Below are 16414 nucleotides of genomic sequence, written 5' to 3'. Positions count from 1 at the left end.
ATTTGAATTAAAAATATTAATGTAAAAAATAATTATATTAAAATGTGGGGGTAATGTGTAAAAGCAATAATTTGTTGTTTTTATTTAAAATAATTATAAAAAAGTTATTAAAAATATTAAGTGTAAAAAATAATTAGTATGAAAAAAATATATTTTATATCGTGGAAGTAAATTGCGGGAGCAATATTTGTTGTTTTTAGTTATATTTAAATATAATATACATACATATATAACCATAATATGAGCTGGTTAAGATGGAGTTACGCCAAAGTTAAAGAGCTTTGGATGGGAGCAATGGAAGGATGGGTGACCTACTGGGAAGTTGGGAAATTTGCGGGTGGGTGACAGTATGTGGTCTATCGCGGGTGGTTGGGTGACAGTGTGTGGTCTATCGCGGGTGGTTGGGTTCGATGGGCTAGCGATTAAATAATATTATATTTTATGATTTTAATTAATTTTTTTTAATTTTAAAAAATTAGCGACGGATTTTAATCCGTTGCTAAAATCCGTCGCTAAATTTTTATTAATCCGTCGGTAAAAAAAAAATTTGTCGCTAAAAAATTTTGCAACCAGAAATCCACCGACGGACAACGTCCGTCGGTAATCCGTCGGCAAACACATTTGCCGACGGATTTTGGCTGTCTAGCGACGGAAATTTCCGTCGCTAAACAGCGAATTTTTAGTAGTGAGAAGAATAATAGATGTTCTGTCGTTTCCTCACAGCCACAATGAACACATTTCAAAGAAATAGAGCAATGACGATTAGATAAAGCTGCACCTGTAGGAATTATACCATGAACAGCACGCCATAAAAAATATTTGATCCTAGGTGAAATCTGAAGAAGCCAAATTCGCTGCCAGTCAATTTTTAAAAACTGAAGTTGATTAAATCCCAATGGAAGTTGTCTAAGTAATGTCGCTTGATAGTGTCCTGATTTAGCTGTAAAAATACCAGAAGAAGTATGCTTCCAAATCAAGATATCAGGAAAATTAAATAGAGGGATAGGCAAGGATAAAATACTAACAGCATGTGGATGGATGAAAAGATGATAAATGAGTGCTGCATTCCAATCACAAGTTGAAGGAGATAATAAACCCGCAATATATAATGGCACATCAATAGCCATAATACCTGGATTCAACGTAGGGATAAAAGAAGGAGCATCAGGAATCCAAGGAGATTGAAGCGAAGGTAACGTTGTTCCTGAATTCACTTGCCAAAGTAACCCACGTTTAAGCAAACATAACCCAAATAACAGGCTTCGCCAACCCCAAGAAGGGTTACGACCAGCTGTTGCCTGTAACACAGATTTGTCATGAAAATAACGACCCTTGAGATGCTGAAATAAGATTGAAGAAGGTGATTGAATAAGGCGCCATATCTGTTTTTCCAAAAGAGATTGATTAAATAAATGCAACTCCTTAAAACCAAGGCCCCCACTCCATTTACTTAAGGTAAGAGCATCCCATGATAACCAATGAAGCTTAGGTTCTTGTTTATGAAAACCCCACCAAAAATTAGCGAAAGTGGTAAACGGAAACACATCATAGTGTAAATTGGGATAGCAAAAACCACTGCTTTCAATAAAATCTCTTTACCACTCATTGACAAAAATTGTTCCTTCCAACCAAGAAGTTTGCTTTTGATTTTAGAAAGGATGTAAGCAAAAGACAATGATTTAGAGCTCAAAAGAATAGGGGGTAATCCTAAATAAGGTTTTGTAGTATCCATAAGTGTCATATGTAAAACTGAAAGTATGGAAGAACAAATCAATACAGGGACGTTACCACCAAAATAAACTGAAGATTTGTCATAATTAATTAACTGACCACTAGCTGCAGCATAAGTACTCAGAATCTTTGAAACAGTATTAGCTGATTGGATTGAAGCACGACTGAAAATTATTGCATCATCAGCAAAAAACATATGAGAGATGGAAGGGCAATGTCTGTTTACCTGTAAGCCCTGCATATGATTTTGAGCAACTGAAGTATTTATCATGTGAGAAAGTCCCTGAGCACATAAAACAAATAGTAAAGGTGATAAGGGGTCCCCTTGACGAAGTCCACGAGTCGGAATAATATAACCATGAACAGACCCATTTAACTGAAAAGAATATGAAACAGTAGAAACGCAGGTCATGATCCAGGTGATAATCACATCAGCAAAACCCCAACAGTGCAAGATATGCTTTAAAAAATTCCATTCCAAACGGTCATAGGCCTTACTTATATCAAGTTTAATAGCCATATAAGGATTAAACTTTGTCTTCTGATGACTCATAAAATGCAATAACTCGTGAACAATTAGAATATTATCCGAGATAGACCTGCCTTTAATAAATGCATTATGAGAATCTGGAACAATGACAGGTAATATTCTCTGCAACCTGCAAGTAAGAACCTTGGAAATGATCTTATAGAAAATGGTACATAAACTAATCGGCCGAAGATCAGAAACTTTTGTAGGTGAAGCAACTTTTGGAATAAGAGAAATGAGTGTATGGTTAAATCCTTTCAAAAGTCTACCAGAATGGAAAAAGTTTTGCACTGCCAGCACAATAGAGGATCCAATGATATCCCAATATGTATGAAAAAAGAGTGTAGTAAAGCCATCAGACCCAGGAGATTTAGAAGGATGAAGATCAAACACTGTAGTTCTAATTTCAGCTGAACTAACAGGTAAAAGTAATGAAGCATTCATGGCTGGAGTTACTTGAGAAGGAAAGTTCAGGAGTACCTGATCAATATTTGTAGGGTGAGTGGTTTGATAAATGTCTTCAAAGTAAGCATTAATAAGATCTGCAATGTCCTGTTCTTGAGTATGCCAATTACCAATTGAATCTTATAAAGCAGTAATGTGATTCCTTTGTCGTCGAGATTTTGTGTGCTCATGGAAAAAAGATGTATTGTGATCACCATAAGTAAGCCAATTGGTACGAGATTTTTGTGCCCAGCAAGCCTCCTCTTGAAGTTGGGACTTTAACAGTTCAGATTCCAAACTCTTAATAAAAGCCCACTGTATGTTGTTTGCAGATTGTTGATAAGCCATAGATAGCTGATCCCGAATGAACACAATACGTTTCTGAGAATTTGAACCAGCCTTTGAGCGCCAGGAAATTAATTGACTGCGCACACATTTGAGCTTCATAAAAATCTGATACAATAAAGTTCCTGAAATTGATGAATCCCAAACTGATTTATTAATATTTTGAACAGCCTCTGAAGATACCCAGCGTTTGTCAAAGTAGAATCTATGTTTCTTATGAGATAAAATAGGGCAAGTGGTTAGCATGATAGGAGCATGGTCGGAACCAATTGGTGGAAGGTGAAGCACAGAAGCATTACAATACATAGATGACCATGTATTTGAGACTAATACTCGATCCAGACGTTCCCTAATTAGAAAAGGATTTTTACGTTTTTTACTCCATGTAAAGGGAAAACCTAAAAAACCCAGATCACGTAATGCGAGTGATGAAACAAACTGAGAAAATAAGGTAAAAGAACGGGACAAATAAGGAAGTCCACCCTCCTTTTCAGAAGGATGGAGAATTGCATTAAAATCCCCCATAAGTACATACGAAGGCATTAAAAGCCTTGATAAAGACTACAAAGATTGTAACTGATTGCATGAGATATTAGGGATAGTATGCAGGTGACAAAAAAGAACATCAAACCTATCACTATTAGGTTGTTCTACTGTACAGGCAACAAAAAAAGTGGTATAATACTGGATACTTAGCTGTACATGCGAAAAGTTCCTAGTGTGATTTTCAAGAGTAATGTCATATAACCCTGTTGGTTTTATTTTGAAAGCTTTTTGAAAAATCTTGTTTTTTCAAGATTGTTTGTTTTGCATGGTAAAGATCTATCATCTAACCAAGATTTTTTCAAGTTTTTTTGGCTTGCATGTCAAAATTTCTTGTTTAGATGATGATTCGTGATTTATAAAGTTTTAAATATTGAAGTTTTTGTTCAATATTTTTTTTTTATTAGTTGGTGATGTCTAACTTTTTGATTCAGCTTGAAGGACATGTGTTAAAAGTTTGAAGCTTTAAAGAATTCAAGCGGTTTATCGGCATAATCGATCGAGATTCAAGTTAAGACCACCGTACCAACGGGACCTTGGTCATCGTTGTGCGCCATGATGGCATCTTAGCGGGAATTTGGCTTAATTTTTTCTTTTTCGATTATTATCTTTTACTTGTATTTTTTATTGTTTCTTATTTAGTTGTTGAATTAGAGTATTTGAAAGAACATATAGTTACTTGTTGTTATATAGCTTTCACTCTTGTACTTTGATCTTTTCTTCAATGAATCTATCTACGGTTAAAAAAAAATGTCATATAACCCTTTTTTTTTAATCCACATTATGTGGCATTAAAAGAGTGGATGAATTAAAATTTAGAATTTAAGATATACATTTTTGGAGGTGAATTTGACGAATTAAATACTGCCACGTAAGAAGGGACAGTAAAAGTGGTATAAAATGGTGGGTTAAATAGCATTTTTCAATTTTCAAACCCTAAAAGTTATCTATATTTACGAATGTATTGAATATTAATTAATGAAAATGAGCCAAAACAACTATGCTAACTACTGATTTAATGATAAATCACTAATGATATATATTAAATAGTTACACAAATGTGAGTTTTTTCAATTTCGTGTGTATATATATATATATATATATATATATATATATATATATATATATACTATATATAAAAGCACGGATGGGGAGAACAGGCAAATTTACTGAATAATCCTTTTCAGTTTACTACTAAATAAAAGTTTTATAGTCATTAACTAATTAGTTATTTAATTAATCACTATTATAATTAAAGTCCTAATTAGAATAGGTAGCTAAATTATCTCCAATTAAATCTTTAGTATGTAAAAAATAACTAAATTGTCTCCAAATTAGTAGGAATACCTATATTTTAGTTTGATTGAACTACAAAATTAAAATACTGTATTTGGTCAATATATTATTATTTAAATTTCTATCTTATTATTTTTAAAGATATTATTAATAAAATTAAGTTAATTATGGTTATTATATTTAACTTTACAAAAATTCTTAACTATTTTAATATTAATTATAAATAAAATATTGATATAATTATAAAAAAATTACTAACATGTTCATTGAGGAGTTACGTTACGAGTCACGTGCATAGCACGTAATGCGAAACTAGTATATATAAAAACACGGTGGGGGGACAAGCAAATATACTGAATAACCTTTTTAAATTTGCTACTAATTGATTATCTACTTAATGGTTTTATGGTCATTGAAAATAGTAGTGCAGTAATTTAATTTATAGACTAATTAAAGTAGTCAATTTGATTTAAATAAGGAATTAACAAATTTGATTGAAACAAGGAAAGCATAAGATTAACAAAATTTCCGTGTTAATCTGCTGAAAATCCTTAAGTTTGTAACTAAACGTATAAATAGTGTGGAGAAATTCTTATGTAGACTCGGTCTACCACGTCATCCGTATACTAACCTATCACATTATGACACGTCATTAAAATGATGGCAATCTTATAAATTTGTTTTTTACTTATTTACACCTTTGAATAGTAATATTACAAGATTGCCATCATTTTAATGACGTGTCATAGTGTGATAAGTTTGGTCTACGGATGACGTGGTAGACCGAGTCTACCTAAGAATTTCTCAAATAGTGTGTGTGTTTTTTAACAATTAGTTTAAATCTTTGATTCGTTCACTCTAAATCAAGTATCATATCCAGTTCTTCTAATCTTTGCAGTGATCTCAATCTTTCTTGGGATTGCTTGGTACTTTAGTTATATAAATTCTTTCAAGTTGTTAAATTGCGGTAATTTTATATGTTGAGTCAGATAATCACCAAGCTATTTGATAGTAGCGGAATAAGTTTTCCTCTTTCCTTAAAAATATAGAGTTTCATTTGATGATATAATTGTACTGAATGTCTTCACAATTTCTTTATTTAAATTAATTATAAACATGAAATTTATATTTAATTATAAAATTTAAAGTTTCAAAAAAACGTTTTGAATTTGGATGAGTTGGAATGTAAAAAAAGAAAAAGCTAAATGTACAAATTAGACCCGCACATTTGATTCGATTTTGAATTTAAACCTTTATAGATTTTTTTTTCGATGAAGGCATTTAAAGTTAAAAAAATTGATATCAGACCCTTCAAATCTAAAATACCACATGTCGGTTAGTGACTGATCAATGTGAACCATCGAACTTAATACGTCACCGTTGAGTTGGCCGGTCACTAACGGACATGTGGCCTTTTAGGTTCAGAGGGTCCAATATGAATTTTTTTTATAACGTTAGGTACTTCCATTGAAAAAAAAATTCATTAGGGTCCAGATTCAAAATCGAACCAAATGAGAGGGTCCAATCTGTACATTTATAAAGAAAAATATTTCAGTTAGATTTGTTTCGGTTAATTTATAAATTCACTAATAATTAAATAAACTAAAATTTATAATTTAATTTATAACCAATTTATCACTTATTATTTTATTTAAAATTTAAGGGTTTACTTTTCTTAATTATCTATCTATACTATATATTAAAACGCGGATGGAGGAGGAGGGACAGTCACATTTACGCTAATATCCTTGACGCTACTTTGAATTCTCTTTTAAATTTTAACGAGTGCTAATTACTATTAAATATAAACTATTTATATATTTAAATAAATTTTAATAAGTTCTAATTACTATTAAATATAAACTCTTGATATATTTATAATAAAAGAAAAAGGTAATAGAATGACTGTATTAGAAATTTCATAATATACAAACTCTCTCATGTAACTTACTTGGTTAAATTTGGATATATAAATAATTATTATAGAATATTGTGATATAAAATTTCTCTATTATTATGTATTTTTTATTATAAATAATATAAACTCTTAATCGAATTAAGAATATCAACACTTGCGGAACTCATGATTGGATTAGAAATACCACTACATTCTAAACATGCTCTAATTCAAATTCTACACGTTATGTTGTTCCTTAATCATCACAAAAACAAAATATATGATTGTTCATCCCATTAGTATATTTTTACAGTTTAATTTCAAATTTTGTTTAAACATAGCATTTAGGTAGTTATATAACTATACTAAATTTGATAAGATAAAATTTAATTTTTGAAATTTATTTAAAAACTAATGATAAATTTAATGATATAATAAATTATAAATAAATATTATTGACGTCAATTAATTTTATAAATTAATAAACCTTATTTATTTTTAACAAAAATTCTAACTAAATTAATATTGATTATAAGTAAAAGAAATTGAAATTAATTATAATAAATTTAATTAATATATACATTGACGAGTCATATTACGAGCCACGTGCGTAGCACGTAATGCGAAACTAGTATATATATATATGCCTTTGATATTGATAACTAATTCCTAATTCTATATAATAATATAAAAAATCAGCAAATCAAAATTACATACTATATGTGAATCAACAAATTTCTTTCACTGGAGTACGTAAAAAGCTTATCATGATCCAACGTATATATTTGACTACAGCAATAACTTGAACTAAAAATATTCAGCTTTCAATTACACACTTGTTTAACTATTATATGTAACTAGTAGTAATCCCGCGCATTTGCGCGAATTAAATTAGAATTTAATTAAAAAATAACTTTGTTAAGAAAATAATGTCAAAATCAAAATCTTTTTATTTTTGTATCAGAATCTGGTTATTTTCTCTCCCGTGATTTATTTGTTTCTCTCAAATTTAAGAGTAATGAGCTCTTATAGTAAATTGTGAATCATGATAATTGTCAATATTTTACGATATTCATCAAAATTACTTGCATAATTTTTTGCAATTTTTTTTATTATATTTACGTTTATTTTTTATTATAAAATATATATGTTTTCGACAACCGCATATGCAAAGACGACATACTTATTTGTCATTTAGACAACAAAATTTTAATAGTTAATAATTTTATAACCAAACAAACAATAAAATACTAATTATGAATGAAAATATTTATTAATTATATAAATAACACTTGATAGTTATCGAATACAATTTCAGTAACTTGAGGGGAGCCATTTTCAGTAAAATAAATAAAAAATGACCATACAAATATTAGATACAAATGCATACAATCGCTAAAATACTCTTTAGGCGCATTTTCAAAATTTGGAGTCTTACCAAATGCATTATGTAATGATGTTCAATTAAAAAAGACAATGTTGAAAAATAAATTTCAACAAATATATAAAATGTATGTTTGGATTTTCACATTCTCTTAGCACAAAGCATATCTGAAGATTCCATAATCATTTACTAAATGAAATACAGCAATCTCATTGTGTCGGATTAAAGCTGAAAATAAACAATATCAAGATTTTAGTAATGGAAAACTCTCTGAAAGAAACTTCTCTTTGTCCCGCCTCTGAAGATCCCCCAACTGAAGACTCCAATCCTTCAACAAAGAAAGTAAAGAACCGCGCTGATGATTCTTTGATTTGCTCTAATGAAGAGGTCGACATGGAGATGGAAACCATGGCTGAAAATCATACGATGGAGGAGGACAAGACCAAGAAGGCTTCCTTCAAGGCTAAACTTATGAGCAATGACAAAGGGTTGGCTTCTGACCAAGAGGATGAGGATCCTGTCTTAGTTCTGACTAATGAAGATGTTGATATTAGCGATGCAAAGGGGATCCCATCAATTAATTTTTCAGACAGAGTTCATAATTTTATAGCTCTTAATATGAAACTTTGCGTAGTAGTCCGACTATTAGGCAAGACAATCGGATATAGAACCCTTTATAGCCGACTCATGAAACTCTGGAAACCAAAAAGTTATCCTAGCCTCGTTGACCTTGATAACAACTTCTTCCTTGTTAGATTTTATAATATGGATGATTACATAAATGCTCTATCCGGCGGTCCTTGGGTTCTTTTCGGGCACTATCTCACTGTTCAACCTTGGGATCCGTCGTTCTCTTCAGATAATACCAACGCCACATCAGTCACCGCTTGGGTTCGTTTTCCTGGCTTACCTTATCAATATTATCACAACCATGTTCTTAAAGCTATTGCTACCACTATTGGTAGTGTCATTCGTATAGATTACAATACTGAAGCAAAGGAACGGGGTAAATTCGCTCGTCTCGCTATCAATCTGGATTTAACCAAGCCTCTTGTTTCTAGAATTTTAATTGATGGTAGACTCCAGAAAGTCGAGTACGAAGGGCTTCCTATAATCTGTTTTGATTGTGGCCGCTATGGTCATCGTGATACTTACTGTCCTTTCAAAGTGGTTCAAAAATCTGTTGATGAGTTGGTCAAGTCTTCCTTAACCACGACCAACCAATCTCCGGCAGGACGGCGGAGGAAGCTCGCTTCGGACCTTGGATGCAGGTTGTTAATCGTAGAAGGAAACCCGAAAATCAGGCAACGATTCAAGGAAATAACGGTCAGAAATCTTTAGGGTCAAGGTTTGATTCCCTGTCTAATCTGGACGAGGAAATACAGGAAATTAATGGCCAACAAGGAAATTCTGAGATTACAATTTCAAATACTACTAATCTCCAAAATAGGAAGATCAATGTTACTGTTGATGGGTCTTTTACTAAAAAAGGAAAAAGTATTGTTAGCTATGGCAAGGATAACCTTCCAAAAAGGGATCATTTAAAGGCATCATCTTCAAATTCTCATGCTAAGGAATCCAACTCAGCTCACGTAAAGTCCATGCAAAACCATGCAGTTGCTAATCCTCAAGATACCAGCTCTAACATTGACACAAGCAAATTATTGTCTAATATGGGTACTTCTCTCACAAAGGTTAATATTTCTCTCGACCCAACGAAACACTCTGCTGTTTCTTTAATAGATACCAATAAGGACCCTGATCATCTCTCTCAACTTAAACAATTATCCTTGAGAGATAAATTCAATCCTAAAGGGCCTGATAAACCCCAAAGTCAGTGGAGTGTTAAAATAAACAAGAATTCTAAGGCCGGAATTAAAGCGCGAAAGAAAAAGGATCTTCATCATCTTCAGAACTCCACTATTCGTGACATGATCATGGAGATGGAGAATCCGACGTTGCAGCTGGATTGCGGCAATGTCTCATTAAGTAATCTCCAAAAAGTTGATATGTCTGCGGAAATGTTGGCAGCTGAATACCATGACAGACCATCTTAAAGGGAGTTTGCTTCCTTTATCTCTTATCATTTTAATGAATTTAAATCTTTTTATTTGGAACTGCCAAGGGGCAGCTACTAAAAGTTTTATTCGTTCTTTGAATTCCTTAAAAAGTTGTTATAATCCTTCTTTAATTGTAATTGTGGAACCCAGACTTGCAGGTTTAAAGGCAGATAAAGTTATCAAACGCATTGGCTTTGAATTCTCTCTTAGGGTGGAAGCTAAAGGATTCTCCGGAGGAATTTGGATGCTATGGAACGATAAGATTAATTTGACGGTGTTATCCAACCATCAGCAATTTATTCATACCTCTCTTTCCTTTGTGAACAGGAAAGAAACCTTCCTGTTTACAGCAGTTTATGGAAGCCCAAACAAGCTCAAGCGGAGATCTTTGTGGAGCGATATTTCTGCTCTAAATACAGGTAACAATTTACCATGGCTCCTCGCAGGAGATTTTAACGCTATTCTTTCTTCATCTGACAGGAAAGGTGGCTCTCGGCAAGGAAATCATGGATGCTCTCATTTCAATCAATTCCTGGACTTTAATGCTCTCACTCAAGTAGATTTTGTTGGCCCGGGTTTCACTTGGAGAAGGGGATCCCTTTTTCAACGCCTCGATAGAGGCATTTGTAACGAGTTTTGGCATCGTATTTTCCCTAATGCAGTAGTCCACCACTTACCTCGGATTTGCTCGGATCATAGACCTATCCTTGTCAAACTTCTGGCCCCTGATTCTAGCAGCAGCAGCCATAAACCTTTCAGATTTTTAGCTTCATGGCTCACTCACAAAGACTTTAAGAGTGTCGTCAATAATTGCTGGAATGACTTCAACTCTTTCAAAGACAATGTGAAGCACTTCACTGATAACATTCGAGCTTGGAACGTTGAGGTCTTCGGCAATATTTTCAAACAAAAAAAGAAACTTCTTGATAGAATTAATGGGATCCAAAAAGCTTTGGAGCAACGTCATTCTAATTTTCTTACTGATCTGAAAACGCAGCTAAAGAATGATCTTGACGAGGTTCTTTTGAGAGAAGAGGCTTTATGGATTCAAAAATCTCGCAGCGATTGGATTATGTTAGGAGATAAAAATACTGCCTATTTTCATGCCAAAACTATTGCGAGAAGGAGAAGAAACCGTATTACTTTGCTCAAGGATAGAGAGGGGAATTGGTGTGACAATGAAGAGTCTCTTCGTGATATGGCTGTCAATTTTTACATTGAGCTGTACACTGAAGATTTAGCTAGCAAACCTGCTTATCCTTATAGAGGCTTTCCTAGAATTGAAGGCAGGCTGCTGGATATTCTCTCTAGCAACGTGAATAATGAAGAATGCCAAAAAGTTGTGTTCCAAATGCAGCCTTGGAAAGCTCCAGGAGCTGATGGTATTCCAGCAGGTTTCTACCAAAACCAATGGGATGTTGTGGGGAACTCGGTTTGCTCCATGGTTAAAAAAATCTTCTCGGATGGGATTATGGAATCTGAGTTTAATAAAACTTTGATTTGCCTTATACCTAAGATGGATAAGCCCGAGTCAATTAAAGATTTTAGACCTATTAGCTTGTGTACGGTGGTTTACAAAATTATTACCAAAATCATAACCAACAGGCTTAAGCCGATCATGCCGCAAATTGTGAGCCCCACTCAAGTGAGTTTTGTCGCCGGGCGTAACATCACCGACAATATCATCATAGCTCAGGAGGTCATCCATTCAATGAGAAAGAAAAAAGGCAAAGAGGGATGGTTTGCAATTAAAGTTGACCTTGAAAAGGCCTATGATCGTTTAAATTGGCACTTCATCAAAGATACTCTTCTTGATGCCGGTGTTCCCAACAATCTAATCAAAGTCATCATGCATTGTGTCTCCTCTTCGCACATGAATCTTCTTTGGAACGGAAGTACTTCGCTTGAGTTTAAACCTTCTAGGGGCATCCGTCAGGGGGATCCCCTATCGCCCTACCTCTTTGTTTTATGTATGGAACGACTATCTCACCGAATTGATCATGCTATTCGAAACGGTGAATGGCTGCCAATCAAATTGAATAATTTCGGTCCTAACATCTCTCATCTTTTTTTTGCAGATGACATGGTTCTGTTCGGAAAAGCGTATGAACCTCAAGCTAGAGTTATTAAAGATATTCTGGATGAATTTTCCACCAGCTCTGGTCTTAGAGTTAGTTTGAACAAAACTAAAATTTTTTTCAGTCCTAATGTTGATGGCGCTGTTTCGGCTAATCTCAGCTCTTTGTTGGGTTTCCAAAAATCCATGGATCTCGGAAAGTACTTAGGTGTCCCTCTCCTACACTCCCGAGTAACTAGAGATACCTATAGATATATCTTGGAAAGGATTAAAAACAAGCTTTCCGGTTGGAACGCAAGCCTCCTTTCCTTGGCAGGCCGTCTCACTTTGGCCAAATCTGTGTTGATGGCAATCCCAGGTTACTCAATGCAAACTGCCCAATTGCCTAAGAATTTATGTGATCAAATTAATAGTGTCATCCGTAATTTTGTGTGGGGCGGTACAAATGATAATCGTAAGACGAGCCTTGTTAATTGGACTGATATGTGCACCCCTTATGCGAACGGAGGAAGCGGTATTAGAGACATTCATAAACAGAACAATGCTTTTATTATGAAAATCGGTTTTTTAGTCATTACAAGACCTGATCTTCTCTGGGTTCAAGTCCTTCGGGGCAAATACGGTTGGCATCGTCACGGCATATCTTGCATCACAGTCAACTCTAGTTCGAGCCTTTGGCGTAACCTTTCCCACATTTGGAGTAACGTTCTTTCTGGCATTCACTGGTCAGTTGGAGATGGAAGTAACGTTAGGTTTTGGGAGGATAACTGGTTAGGAGAATTGGGTCCGATTAAGCTCCTGGCAAATATCTCAATTCCATAACGTCTTCTTCAAGATAAAGTGAATGACTATGTTATTAATGATTGTTGGAACTGGGATAAGATTGCAAGATTTGTGCCGAATATGGTCTTGTTGCACCTAGAGGCAATAAAACCTCCTGCTCTCGCTGATGGTAATGACCAAAGGTATTGGGGTCTCACCAGTTCTGGAAATTTTTCTATTACTTCTGCTTATAATATGCAGGTCGCTCACCTATGGGAAAATGAAGACATCAAATGGAAGACTATATGGAGTTGGCCAGGAGCGCAACGGATTCGTGCTTTCTTGTGGCTTGCTGCGAAGGAGAGATTGTTGACGAATTATGAGCGGAGCAGACGGCATATGACGGATGATGCTTCCTGTCATATTTGTGGCGCAACTATGGAAGACATAGATCATGTTCTTCGTTCCTGCATTCTATCAAGGGAAGTCTGGCGTAAATTAATTGATCCAATTTTTTTACAGAGTTCTTTTACTATTCAGTTTGGTGACTGGTTTAATGGCAATTTGCAGGAAAAATTCGAATGGCATAATCTTAATTGGAACATTCTCTTCGGCATCACCTGTTGGTCCCTTTGGAATCAAAGGAATTTGTTTATCTTTCAAGGAGTTAGACATAGTTCAGAAGAGATTATTCATACTATTCGGACTATGGTGAACTATACGCTGCGAGCTAAACATTTCAGTCTTCTATCCAACCCCGGTGTTAAACCTAAACAGAATCATTTAATTGGCTGGTCATCCCCTCCACCTGGGTGGATCAAACTAAATACTGACGGTGCGATGCGTTCTTCTTTGAACAGTGCTGCATCTGGTGGTTTAGCTCGCAACGACGACGGAGAGTGGGAATTTGGCTTCAGCAGACTTATCGGCGTTTGTTCCGTTCTCCAAGCTGAACTATGGGGTGCCCTAGATGGTTTGGAGATCGCTTGGAATAGAGGTTACAAGAATGTTATTCTGGAGATGGATAGCAAGCTTGCCGTGGATGCTCTTCGGAAGAATGTTCGAGTTACTAATGCCAATACGAGTCTCCTTAATGCCATAAGCTCTATCCTCAAAAGAAATTGGCAAGTTAATATTTGTCATACGTTTAGAGAAGGAAATCGATGCGCGGATTGGATGGCTAATCACGGTTTCTCCCTTCCTATTGGAGCTACTATCTATGATAACATGCCTACTGGTATTTCTAGTCTCATGCTTGAAGATATTGCGGGTGTTTCTATTCCTAGAATGTGTAGATTGAATTAGCTTCCTTGGCCTTGGCCATTCCTGTAAATCAAAAAAAAAAAAGCTGAAAATAAACAAAAAAAAATATAACAAACTAATTATAAGTCTTTCAATCAGCAACATAGGACATGCAGAATTGAAGATGACAAAAAAAACTAAATTTATTTTCAATATTTTTCATATAAAAAATTTATATACATGTGCTAATTTTTAGTATCAAAATTACATAACTCTTATAATTATAATTGCTAGATTCTTCACTGGTATACTCATTTCATCAAACAATTAGTCTATATTTAAAAAATAAATCAAATATTTTAACTATTTGTAGTTAACGCTAAAACCATCTCTAACCGTGTAATATAATGATTTAACACATTAGCTTAAAAATAAATCTTTTTAAAATATGAATTGACCTTCTGAAAATACATTGAACTCAACTTTATAAAAACTTCGATGGAGTAACAAATACAAAAAAGATCAGAAAATACATCATTTTTTTTTATAAAGATAGTTTAGAATTTTTAGAATCTCAATTTATTAATTTATAGTTACGGAGATAAAATTCGCACTCATAATTTTTTTGATGTATTTGTAGACGCTTTAATTATTTAGGCTAAGTTCACACTAACATAGATTATATCATTAACTCATGAATACCATGAACAATATCAGTGACAACTAATTTTCTAATAATACTATTGACTGTGTGATGATCACCATATTCACATCTCTTTAATAAATAGTTCAAAATTTTCAACTAATCTCACTCGAAGGCAAAATAAAACAATAAATATAATATTTCTTCTATAATGATGGTCAAACCCATCTCTAAAATCAAAAAAACCCATATTGAAAAGGATTCATATATACGAATGAAAATCAAAACGAAACCCAAAAATAATATTCTTTCTTTTTTCTTTGTTTGATGTTTTGTCAATAAGATAAAGTCAAAGAAAAAATAACTATCATATAAGCAATAATAAACTAATCTTTCATAAAATAGCTTATAAGAATACCTGGATTTTTTGATCCTACTACTCACGTTACGAAGAAGGCAATATTATTTCAGTTTTTCAATTTTTTATAGAACAATAGTGGAATTGAATGGGAATTTCATATAGTTTAGTAGTCTAAATAAATTAAACTTCTTTTAATTAAATTTTAATAAAAAAATAAAATTAAAATAAATAGTTTTAAAAAGATGAGAATGCTCTATTTGGTGAGAATCAATGAGAGACCTCCGTTGTTCCTCTCAATTATATAAGTACTAGTCGAAAGCCCGCGCAATTGCGCGGAATCAAATTTAGATATAGTTTTTTGAGTGATTAAATTTTGAATAAGTAATATAAATAATTTCTAAAAGTTAAAATTCATAATTTATATTCTAATAAGAAAAAAGATCCTATTTAACAATTCCAATAATGAATTGTTTTAAAATATTGAATATCTACGATACATTTTCTGCATTTTATTTCTTCTATTGGTAGTTGTTGTTTATCTCTTCAATGACCTTTTTTTGTTTCCATGCAAATCTGTCTGTAGCTGCTTTTGGTAATGAAATGTGGATAAGGTACCATACTTCTCAATACTTTACGATATTCATCAAATTTTCTTGTATGATTTGGTTCTTTCGCAATTGATAATAAAATTGATGTTCCTATTCCACTGGAAAATGCGTGTTTGATTACCGCATAGGCAAAACCTGCATTCTTATTTCCTTTTTTATAAGACTGTTTTAGATTTCGAAGTCCTTGCACTAACTTTCCTGAAAAAAAATATTGATAGATTCCAATAATAAAAAGAGCATATTTACTTTTTCCTCTTTTACATTTTAGTATCATATCATATTAATTTTATTTAACATGGCATATGAATATATAAAGAAACTCAAGATTCAAAATTTTCAAATAATTTGAATTTTGAACTGCAATATAAAATTTGAATGGCCTGGAAATAAAATATAAGTGATTAGATTATTTATTTTCTATATTAAAAAATAAATTATTAAATTAGTTATACTTACGTTAATTGAAAATTTTGTAAATCATTTATGCTTTAT

This window comes from Mercurialis annua, linkage group LG8, assembly GCF_937616625.2.
Source record: "Mercurialis annua linkage group LG8, ddMerAnnu1.2, whole genome shotgun sequence".
NCBI classification, from domain to species: Eukaryota; Viridiplantae; Streptophyta; class Magnoliopsida; order Malpighiales; family Euphorbiaceae; genus Mercurialis; species Mercurialis annua.
The sequence above is the reverse complement of the archived record's forward strand: the minus strand, read 5'-3'. Positions refer to the sequence as shown.